The sequence below is a fragment of the Saccopteryx bilineata genome, chromosome 10 (genome assembly GCF_036850765.1).
Source record: "Saccopteryx bilineata isolate mSacBil1 chromosome 10, mSacBil1_pri_phased_curated, whole genome shotgun sequence".
In the NCBI taxonomy this organism is placed as follows: domain Eukaryota; kingdom Metazoa; phylum Chordata; class Mammalia; order Chiroptera; family Emballonuridae; genus Saccopteryx; species Saccopteryx bilineata.
In genome coordinates, this window is record NC_089499.1 from 75016925 (window position 1) to 75028439 (window position 11515).

Below are 11515 nucleotides of genomic sequence, written 5' to 3' on the forward strand. Positions count from 1 at the left end.
CATTCTTACATTTTTATTCTAGTAGTTTACTGATCAGAAGGAGAAAGCAGGAAGCCTCACAAGGCTTGAGAAACAGCTGACAATTTGGGGACAGCATTTCTTCTGCCTTGCATAAAGCTAAAAGGGGGGTGACGGGGTTCTGAGAGAAAGGAGCAGTTGGCCTACTTTGACTAGAGGTATATACTTTTTGAATTTTTTTATTGTGGTAAAATATGTCACGTAAAATTTGACATTTTTGACCATTTTAAGCATAAAATTCAGTGGCATTAATTGCATTCATAATGTTGTGCAGCCATCGCTACTGTTTCCAAAATGTTCTCATCACAATGTTTCTGTTTCACCCCAAACAGAATTCTGTGACCCTAAAGCACTAACTTCCATTTCCCCTCCCCCAAGTCCCTGGTAACTTCTATCTACTTTCCATCTTTATGAATTTTCCCATAGAATAAAGAATGATTGTGGACCAGAAAATAGTGAAACTAAATTGGAGAATGGATAAAGACTAATTCTAAATTGATCCTGCACTGACTTCTGTAGACCAGCAAAGCCATGCAGTTTCTGAGCAAGACACATGACCTACCAGCAAGTCGCTTAGAGGTTTCACCTGGCAGAGGCTTGTGAGCTAGTTCTGGGTCTGGAGAGCAGTTAAAGGCTGTTATATGTTATAGAAGCCCAGGCCAGCAGTAAGGAGCAGTTGGGGCTGTTTCTCAAATGGAAACAATTTCGGAGACATTTGGGGGGAAGCTGACTCATGACCTGGCAAAATTACCTTGGGGAAAAGGAGAGAGAGGATGATAGATGTTGTGAACTTGGGTAAATGGGAGCTTAATTTTAAACTACATATTTGACATCAGTGCCTGATCAGGCGGTGGCGCAGTAGAGCGTCGGACTGGGATGCCGAGGACCCAGGTTCAAGACCCCGAGGTCACCAGCTTGAACACGGTCTCATCTGGTTTGAGCAAAAGCTCACCAGCTTGGACCCAAGGTCACTGGCTCAAGCAAGGGGTTACTCGGTCTGCTGTAGCCCCATGGTCAAGGCACATATGAGAAAGCAATCATTAAACAACTAAGGTGTCGCAATGTGCAACAAAAAACTAAGGATTGATGCTTCTCATCTCTCCGTTCCTGTCTGTCTATCCCTATCTATCCCTCTCTCTGACTTTCTCTCTGTCTCTGTTAAAAAAATAATAATAATATTTGACATCAGGCTTCTATAAACAGTAACAAAGGCAGTTATTTAAATTATCAACACAGAGAAGAAGAATAAGGTCAGAATTAGGTGTAATATTCCTTAAGAAAAAAACTCAAATCAAACAGCAAAAGAACTTTACCTTCTTTTAAATGTCAAGGTTCCTATTATGTGGCAGTTCATTGGAAGAGAAGGAGGAAGAAAAGACTGAGGTAATCAATCAATCTAGAGTGATTAAAAGGTAAGATATCAGGGGAGGGAGCATGAATTAATTCTGGGCAGAAGTTCATTATCATTACTCATAGAGGGGTGTGCTATGGTTAATGTTTGACAAGAGGCTAGGTCAGAGCATGAATTCTGGATCCAGGCTTCTGGAGTTTAAACCCTACTTTGTTATGTATTAGAGGTCAAGTTACTTAACCTCTCTGAACTTCTGTAATACAGAGTAATAATTGTATCTATTTTATTTGCTGTTGTACAGATTCATGACTTAATATTTGATGAATTTTAAAGAAGGGCTCAGCCCATAGTAAAAGCTATATAAGAGTTTAGTGCCATTATTATTATGCTAATTTAAAATGTAAACCCAAAAATACTTTTTCTGTAAGTTTAAACAATTTAATTTACAAAGAAATCACAACATCTTAGCTACTTCTATCTTTGGTTTGAGTTAACTAATAACACAGGCCTCTCAAGTCAATGCTAATTATTCACCTTTTGGTTAAATATCAGTTTTTTTAATAACCTGATTTGTGTCATCCTAGTCACTTTTAAAAATTCATTGACTTGGCATTTTTCATTTTATTAATTCTTTGCAAAAATACTCTTTTTTTAAAAAATTGAATTTATTGGGTGTGACATTGGTTAATAAAATTATATAGGTTTCAGGTATACAATTCTATAATGCATCATCTGTATATTGTACTGTGTGTTCCCCACCCCAAGTCAAATCTCCTTCCATCACTATTTGACTTGGCATTTTTCTTTCTTTTCTTTTCTTTTTTTTTTAATTAAGTGAGAAGTGGAAAGGCAGAGAGACAGACTCCTGCATGTGCTTCGACCCATATCCACCCGGCAAGCCCCCTAATGAGCGATACTCTGCCCGTTTAAGGTCATTGCTTTGTTGCTTGACAACCAAGCTATTTTAGCACCTGAAGCAAGGCCATAGAGCCATCCTCAGTGCCCAAGACCAACTTTGCTCAAAGCATTCGAGCCATGACTGCAGGAGGAGAAGAGAGAGAGAAGAGAGACAGAGAGGGGGTAGGGGAGTGGTGGAGAAGCAGATGGTTGTTTTTCCTATGTGCCCTGACTGGGAATTGAACCCAAGACTTCCACACGCCGGGCTGCTGAGCCAACTGGCCAGATGACTTGGCATTTTTCTAATGGAGGTTTAAATTTGTGTGTCTTGATGTCCTGGGCTCATTTTCAGTGGTGGGAGTCAACCAGTTCACACTGGTTCAATAGAACTGATACCTAATTTTTTGTTGAGTTTGGCAAACCAGTTATTAAAATGGCGCTTGTAATCAGGGTTCTCTCTAAGGTGGGCACCTGGGCAGCTGCCCAATGTGGAAATCATAAATTTACATTCCTTACAAAATTTCTCTTCTTTCAAATGCACTGCAAGCAAGAAATATAGACATAACAAAGGCTGAAAAACTTGTGATAAGATCTATTAAAGCATTTCAAGTGCTTGGAAGGAAAAAGAGTTCATAAGTTTATGAATTAATTACTTCAGAAAACTTCAAAATATAAAATTTAAAGAAAATCATTGATTTGTTGGGTTTCCTAGGGAAAGACTTTTAGAAAACATCATAACAAATTTGAAAAAAAAAAAAACTAATGAATTGTGAACATTTAAAAGCAAGTTGTAGCCAATTTCAAGATAGGAATAAATTACAATTTCTCAACTTTTTGGAGCCAGATTACTGGAATACTAAAGAAGTACTAGTTTCATGGACAGCAGCTGAAGAATAATTGCTCATATTTAATGACATTTTTAATTACCAAATTGATATTAATGATTATTGAGATTTCATGTAAAACGTTTTTAAAAATTCCCAGAACTATGCAATTCCTAAAAGTGTTTAAAGAGCTAAATATATTGTCAAAACAATTGCTATAAGTTCAGCAGAAGTGGAAAGGGGTTTTTCAAAGATGAACATAATATGTTCAGAGAAGAGAAGTCGCCTGTTTCAAATATATCAAACACAATGACTGTTAGTCTAATCGGCCTACCTCTAAAGGAATGGGATCCTACTCCTACGGTGAAAAGATGGTGAAGAATAAATCACACAGCCGATGATGCTCAGATAAAAGTGAAGAAAACTGCAAGTGAGGATGCCAATCAAGAAGCAATATGGAAATATCTTTAACAGTTTTATTGTTTTTATTTTGTCAGGTATTATTTAATATTTTTTACTAATATTTAAAACTCCTATAATCTAGTTTTGTGTACCTCTTTTATTGTTCTTATATAAGTATTAAATGCATGAAATAATAAACTACCTTTCAGTATATTGTTATTTTATACTTAAAATGGTCATTAGGGCAGAGAATGAGTTGTTAAATTATTTGAATTGCACCACTGGTCATTTTTTTTGTTGTTGTGTTTTTTGTTTGTTTTTTGTTTTGCCTATAACATGTGATACATAGTAGGGGCTGAATTCATATGTGGTAGAAGTAGTCTATTATTTGTTTGTTTTTGAGTCATCTATGTCAGGGTCTACAATTAGAAATATAGGTCAATCTTTAAGGATCTTTTGCTTCATTTGTAACTAAAATCAGGGAAACAATTCCAAAGGTGTATTCATCTTTTAAATGGCTGGGTTTTCCTCTAACTTTTCTTCTGCAAAATTTAAAAGACACCCAATTCGCTGTGCTTATTATTGAATGCCTGGGTCGCATACACCCTTTCCCTTGACTTGACCCGCCTGGCCCAGAATTTCTGATAGCTGGGCTTGCCTGGAGCCCTGCGTGCCAGGGCCCCTCTGCCCTCTGGCCCCGCGAGACTCGGCAGGCCCTGCTGCCCTCTGCTGGTTATCACATGGAACACTCCACTCCGTTCCCTTCACCTGGGCTTTTCAGAGGACGGGAACTGAGCATTTGTAAACACCTCTGAAACGGCGCACCCTGGAGCCGGCCAGCCTCCCCTTTTTACCCCACATGTACTGCAAGAAATAGGTCAAAATGAAAGCAGTGCTAACTGGTATAGATGAGCAGTAGGAAGTCCAACACAGTTCTGATTTACCCAACAATTGGACTACAGCTCTTGCTTAAAATGTTCACTATTTGGTTCTTTTCTCAATTTCACTTTCTCCAGCCTCTACTTTCCCGAATTTGCTGGTGGTGATCGATACACTGCTATTTCAGTGTATCCAGTGTAGGTTTTTCAAGTTTATCGAAAGAAGACCTTGGTATTCAGGTGCCCTGTGTTCTACTACACTGATGGCACAATGTTACACCAGTTTGTGTAATATTTAGACTCTTCTGATGACAAAAATCAGAAACTTTTTCTCTTTTGATATTTTGTGTCTGAGAGGTTACTTCTGAATTAGTAACTTATATATCACCTCCTCTCTTTGTCAATTTTTTAAATTCAGTGAGAGGAGGGGAGACAGACAGACTCCCACATGCACCCCGGGAACCACCCTGGCAAGCCCACTAGGGGGTGATGTTCTGCCCATCTGGGGTGTTGCTCCGTGGCTCAGCAACTGAGCTTTTCTTAGACCTGAAGGGGAGGCCATGAAGCCACCCTCAGCACCTGCGGCCAACTTACTCCAATTGAGCCATGGCTGCAAAAGGGGAGAAAGAGCTAGAGAGAGAGAGAGAGAGAGAGAGAGAAGTTAGAGTGAAAGGGGTGGAGAAGCAGATGGACACTTCTCCTATGTGCCCTGGCCAGGGATTGAACCTGGGACATGCACACACCAGGCCGACTCTACCATGGAGCTGACTGGCCAGGGCTCCCTTTGTCATTTTTGTTGTTCAATGATATCTCTTGATTTCTGGAAATCACCCCATATTAACTAATAATTCCTTTTTAAAGTTGCATAATACTCCATCAGGTGTTATGTGTCATAGTTTTATTTTGTTTTGTAAACTACTTTTCTATATTTGGACATTTAGGTTGTTTCTAACATTTTATAATTTCAAATAATGCTGCAGTGAATACCTTGTGAGTGTGTGTTTCTCTATTACAGGAGGTGTAGCTTCGGGTTCCTAGAAGTGGGTTAAACTAGTGGTCCCCAACCTTTTTTGGGCCACGGACTGGTTTAATGTCAGAAAATATTTTCACGGACCGGCCTTTAGGGTGGGACGGATAAATGTATCATGTGACCAAGACAAGCGTCAAGAGTGAGTCTTAGACAGATGTAGCAAAGGGAGTCTGGTCATTTTTTAAAAATAAAACATCATTCAGACTTAAATATAAATAAAATGGAAATAATGTAAGTTATTTATTCTTTCTCTGCGGACCGGTACCAAATGACCCACGGACCGCCACCAGTCCATGGCCCGGGGGTTGGGGACCACTGGGTTAAAGGGTGACTTCATGTGTGGTTTTTTCAATTTTACTGAATCGCTCCTCCTAGGAACTGTTAGTGACTAGAATTATTTTGAGGATAGTTGTGATTTTAAAAAGAAAGGAAAAAAGAAAAAGAGAGAAAAAGAAAGAAAGGAGAAAGAAAGAAAGAAAGAAAGAAAGAAAGAAAGAAAGAAAGAAAGAAAGAAAGAAAGAAAGAAAGAAAGAAAGAAAGAAAGAAAGAAAGAAAGAAAAAGAAGGAAGAAGCAGAGGACCAGAGTCCTAACCCTGTGGTCATGTCTCATGAACACTCAGGAAAGTAAGCTCTGATGGCAAGGTGGGAAGCAGTGAACAGGCCTCACGAGAAGAGCGGAAACAGTAGCACAGCTGGCCTTGCAGAGGCAGGTTTGCTGTTGGTTCTGGACCTAAGGCACACCGGGCCTTTTCACCTTATGGGTTGATGAATATTCATTATGGTATGCCGTCACTTCCTGTGACTTGACTCTTCTGTCTGCTGCTTCTCGCATCACCCCCTGGCTCCTGCGCTCTGTAAAACATGAATCTGCTCCCCCTGCTTCTTTCGGCCACGCTTTCGGCTTGCTCTTCTATGGCTGCTCTCCCCACACAGCCTCCCTCTCTATTTCATGACTGTGTTTCTACACCCACTACTAAATGGTGATGCTCAACGCAGCATCTGATTTAATTCTGAGAAGCACAAGTCTAAGTGGCCCTAGGTTCCCTTTGAGACAGAACTTTTTGTGCTGCGCAGCCTCCCCTTGGCCACAGGCAGATGCTTACCTGCCCCAGAGGGGCCGGGGGAAGGGGGGACTGGAACTGGTAGTACAACAGGTGACATCGTTGATAGGTTTAATTTAACAATTTACCAGAAATGGCAGTTTGGCCCCTTTTATGACTTTATCTCTTATGCTCTCAGCTGCTACACAAGCCCAGATGCAAACAGATACCTGAATTTTCCTGTCACACTTTTGTTCTTAAACTATGAAGAGGAAAAAAGGCTATTGCATCATCTCAGCATTACTTACTTTATATATGAAGGGGGGTATTTACTAGTGGAACTAAGAAAGTTGGCACAAGGTAACATCCTTTAAGGGTGACCCTACAGCAAGCCCATCATTTTTATCTTGCCCTAAATGTCAGCTCACTAAAAAGCCTTCCCTTATCATGTCTGTCCCATTAAAGGTCCTCACATATTTACCATTCTTGCCACTATTAAATAATTTACCTAGTGGTTAATTGTTTGCTTGTCTGTCCTCAACCCTTCCCCTCCAAGGCAGAGCTCCGTAAACAGTGACCACCAGTCTGTCTTGTGCCTATAGCACCTTGGTCAGTGTTTGGGTCATAATAGGAGCTCAGTAAGTATTTGTTCAGCAAATCAATATACTACATAGTGGGGTTGCATGAAATGTGTCATGTTGTGTACAAATGGCTTCTGGTAATCAGAAAAGAATACTAATATTGGTTACATCAATTACTCATGCTTGCTAACAGGCTCCAGGAACAATAGCACTTTCTAAGCGCTCTTCTTCTGCCAAAATGCTTCTTTGCAAAGGTGTGATCCAGTGAGGAAGAAATGAGCATGCTATGTCAATTGATCATTATGCTACAATCTCATTGAACTTCTGTGCATGCCACGCACACGTTCTGTGTAAAGTTTGCATCCTGTGAAGTGTGATCAATAACTTCCCACCAGGAAGGACACTAACAGGACCAGAGGTCACTGTACGCACACAAACACATCCTGGACACATGCAGGGAAGCTGTCATCAGAGCCTTGCATAGCATCTTTGAAATTAAGGAGAAAAGCTGAAAGTGCATGTAATTAAAAGTGGGCATCACCACAGCCAAGCAGATGAAGTTAATTACACACTAAGCAGAAGATTTTTTTATGCAGTGGGTACAGAAGACATCGCAGCAGCCTGCAGGCCGGTCCTGGCAGCTGAGATCTGCTCAGAATGAAAGAAAATCCAGCACCCTGAAACAGAACATCCTTTTCAAAACCAAATGCTCTCACATAAAGGGAAAGTACAAAGGCTGAAAAGAAATAGGAGGACCTGCTTGGTAGCATCTCTAAATAAAACCAGGCTCAAAGAGAAAAGAGCTTGTATGACAATATTACCAACTAGACATACCATGCTGTTTCTTACATACTTGAAAGTTGCCAAGAGAATAAATTCTAAAAATGCTCATCACCAGGAGAAAAACATTTTGTAACTTTGTATAGTGACAGATGGTAACCAGACTTACCGTGGTGATCATTTCACACTGCATACAAATATCGAATCATTGTGTTGTACACCTGAAATTAATGTAATGTCATGTCAATTATAGCTCAGTTTTAAAAAAAGAACTGTAACACTGATAATAAATGAAGAAAGTATAATTTAAAAATAAACCCTAGAATCAGAGCAAATAAATGTGACACATATAAGGTAGCAGAAGGAAACTAGATTTTTGCTGGGAAGCTTGTAGCAGAATATACAGGTATCAAGTTACAATGTTGTACACCTGAAATTTATGTAATATTTTTAACTGATATTACTTCAATAAAAACTAATGAAAATGCACATGTCCTTAGCTCACCATTGCTGTTTCTATTGAACATTTTAATTGCCAGCAAGCAGAATTCTACAAAGAAGATACATACTTATTCTTCCTCTGTGAGGCTACAAAGACCCAGACTTCCAGCTTACTGAAGGGGTCTTTAAAAAACAAGTTAATCCAGTCAAGGCGAATTCACAGGCTGCAGAGAGGCTGATGGAATGGGGGATTCACTGTGCAATAATGAGTTGTCAATATGGGACAAAGAGCTGCTTTGATCAAGCAAATTGCTCCAAGAGTTCAGGGTATGTTGGATTTCTCAGCAATTAGTGGTAAGGGTGGGGGTGGGAGGCTAAAAAGCAAAGCAAAAGACACGCCTGACCAGAAATTGGTCTCCTCTGTGCTGAGTGAAGAGCCTGGCCACAGGAGTTGAGCAGGGCAGAGGGCATGCGTATTGGCACCTGCAACAGGGTGACTCCTAGAATCCCTGTAATTTAGATCCTCTAGACCAGGGGTCGGGAACCTTTTTGGCTGAGAGAGCCATGAACGCCACATATTTTAAAGTGTAATTCCGTGAGAGCCATACAACGACCCGTGTACATTATACATCATCCAATAAAAATTTGGTGTTTGACAGCTGTGATTGGCTCCAGTCACCCGCAACCATGAACATCATGAACATGAGCGGTAGGAAATGAATGGATTGTAATACATGAGAATGTTTTATATTTTTAATGTTATTATTATTTTTATTAAAGATTTGTTTGTGAGCCAGATGCAGCCATCAAAAGAGCCACATCTGGCTCGCGAACCATAGGTTCCCGACCCCTGGAACAAGTGCAACCTAAGTCTGTTATGAATCCACGTGTCAGTCATGTATAATTTAAGCTGCCTTCTTTACTCGAATGACTGTATACATGTTTTCCTTTCAACTTAATACTGAATTTGTGGCTTTATAGTCAATTCTTGTCACAAATCTGAATCTGATACGACCTTTTTTTTTGGTTTTTCATTCTTTGCTGATGCACTTGAGTTTATCCGCCCCCTTTTTGAATTGAAATGCTATATTTTCTGTCTTAGTTCTACAGTTTATAACATTACTTACATATATTTATATATATTTATATTGGACTTTATTTAAAGCTGGGTTCACCTAAAATAATAAATTAAATTACAGAAGTGAATATTTTCACATAATTACCCTGACATAAAAATGGGAAAATGGATATGTGAAAAAGAACACGGGGCACTTTGCCCCATGCTGACAAATAAAGGCATCCCAGGTATAAAAGCAAAACTCACTGCAGCATTCACTGTGATCAGTCCGTTATGTTCATCCGAGAATGCTCACTGCTGTGGGGACTCACCTCCCTGTCTAGGGGTAAAACAGTTCCTCAGGTGGGAACTTCCGCCAGTCAGCAGGTCTCCAGCAATCCCCACGGTGAATCATGTATGGGAGAAAATACACCCGTGCTGTCTCCATGAGGAACTACTGTTATTTTAGAAGGCAAAGAGTGTTATACATGAAAATGTTCACAATTAAAAATTCAAAGGCTGAGACTTAAAAAAAAGTGGAGAAATAACTAGGGGAAAATTCGCAGCCCTCAACGAGCATTTAGTATCCTTAGGGTATGAAGAGGGTTATAGGTAACAAGGACAATTCCACAGAGGAACTGAGAAAGCACAATGGACATTTCATTAAAGAGGTGTATATATGTGGTAAGTACAAAGCAATTCAACCTCATAATAATAAAAGAATATAGAAAAAGCAACATAGCTATTATTGACAAAGCTTAAAACAGTGGCTAATTGTATATAGGCAAAGAAGGAGGCAGGCCCTCTATTTAATATTTTCGGAAATGTAAATTGCTTATCATTTTTGGGAAAATAATATATATATAATCCTTATATAATATGTCAAAATATGAAATGTTCAGACACTCTTACTCAGTGATTACATTTATAGGAATTTGGGTTAGGAAATAACTACACAAGTGTGAAAATATATGCACATAGCTGATCAACACTGTGGTATTTATAAGAGTAAAAAAATGAAAATGACCTAAATTGATATCAGTAAGAATTGATGGGAGAAAGTTGATATAGAAGTAATGGAATTGCATATGGTCATTAGAGATAATGATATCAATTCATATTTAGTGGCATGGAAATCTTCGTTATATGGTAGAGCAAACAGAACAGTTTATAAGGTACAAGTATAGTATGGCCCTGTTCATATATCTGGGTGGTGAGTTTCAGTGAAGTTAAGTGTCTTTAGCATTCAAGTTCCATGAGGACAGGGTCTTTGTGTTCTTCACTGCTGTGTCCCTAGTGCCTAGCACAGTGCCTGGTACTGTACAACAATACAATAATGTTTGTTGAATGCATGAGTGAAAGATGTTGAGAAAGTTCTTCACCAATAGTTTAACATCGGTTGTTAGTGGAGTGCTAGTAATTTTTTTCTGTGTTCTTTATGTTTCCTTTACCATTTGAGTTGCCTTCAAAATCTTATTTTATTTTTACCAAAATAGGTTAAGATATGAAAAATGTGTGGTGATGTCTACTGCTAGTGGAAATGTGGCATCCCAAATGTGTTCACTGGCTGTAAACTGCTTCAAACTTTTTGTTTGTTTGTTTGTTTTTGTATTTTTCTGAAGTTGGAAACCGGGAAGCAGTCAGACAGACTCCTGCATGCACCCAGACGGGATCCACCCGGCATGCCCACCAGGGGGGATGCTCTGCCCATCTGGGGCGTTGCTCTGTTGCAACCAGAGCCATTCTAGTGCCTGAGGCAGAGGCCACAGAGCCATCCTCAGTGCCCCCACCAACCTTGCTCCAATGGAGCCTTGGCTGCAGGAGGGGAAGAGAGAGACAGAGAGGAAGGAGAGGGGGAGGGGTGGAGAAGCAGATGGGCGCTTCTCCTGTGCCCTGGCTGGGAATCGAACCTGGGACTTCTGCACACCAGGCCGACGCTCTACCACTGAGCTAACCGGCCAGGGCTGCTTCAAACTTTTGGAAAACCATTTGATATTAAATATCCACAAATCACAAAATGTTCTTTCTGTTTGTCTATTAATCTAGCTAAAGAAAAAAGAAATGCAAAATATAAAATCACCTATACATCCAACATATTTAGCTCAGTATTTATATTAGAAAAATAACCAGTCTGAACTACCTATAGTCACCTCTAAAGGAGGGAAGAGCAAAAGTAAATTATGGTAAAACCACTAAATGGAATTGACATAACCATT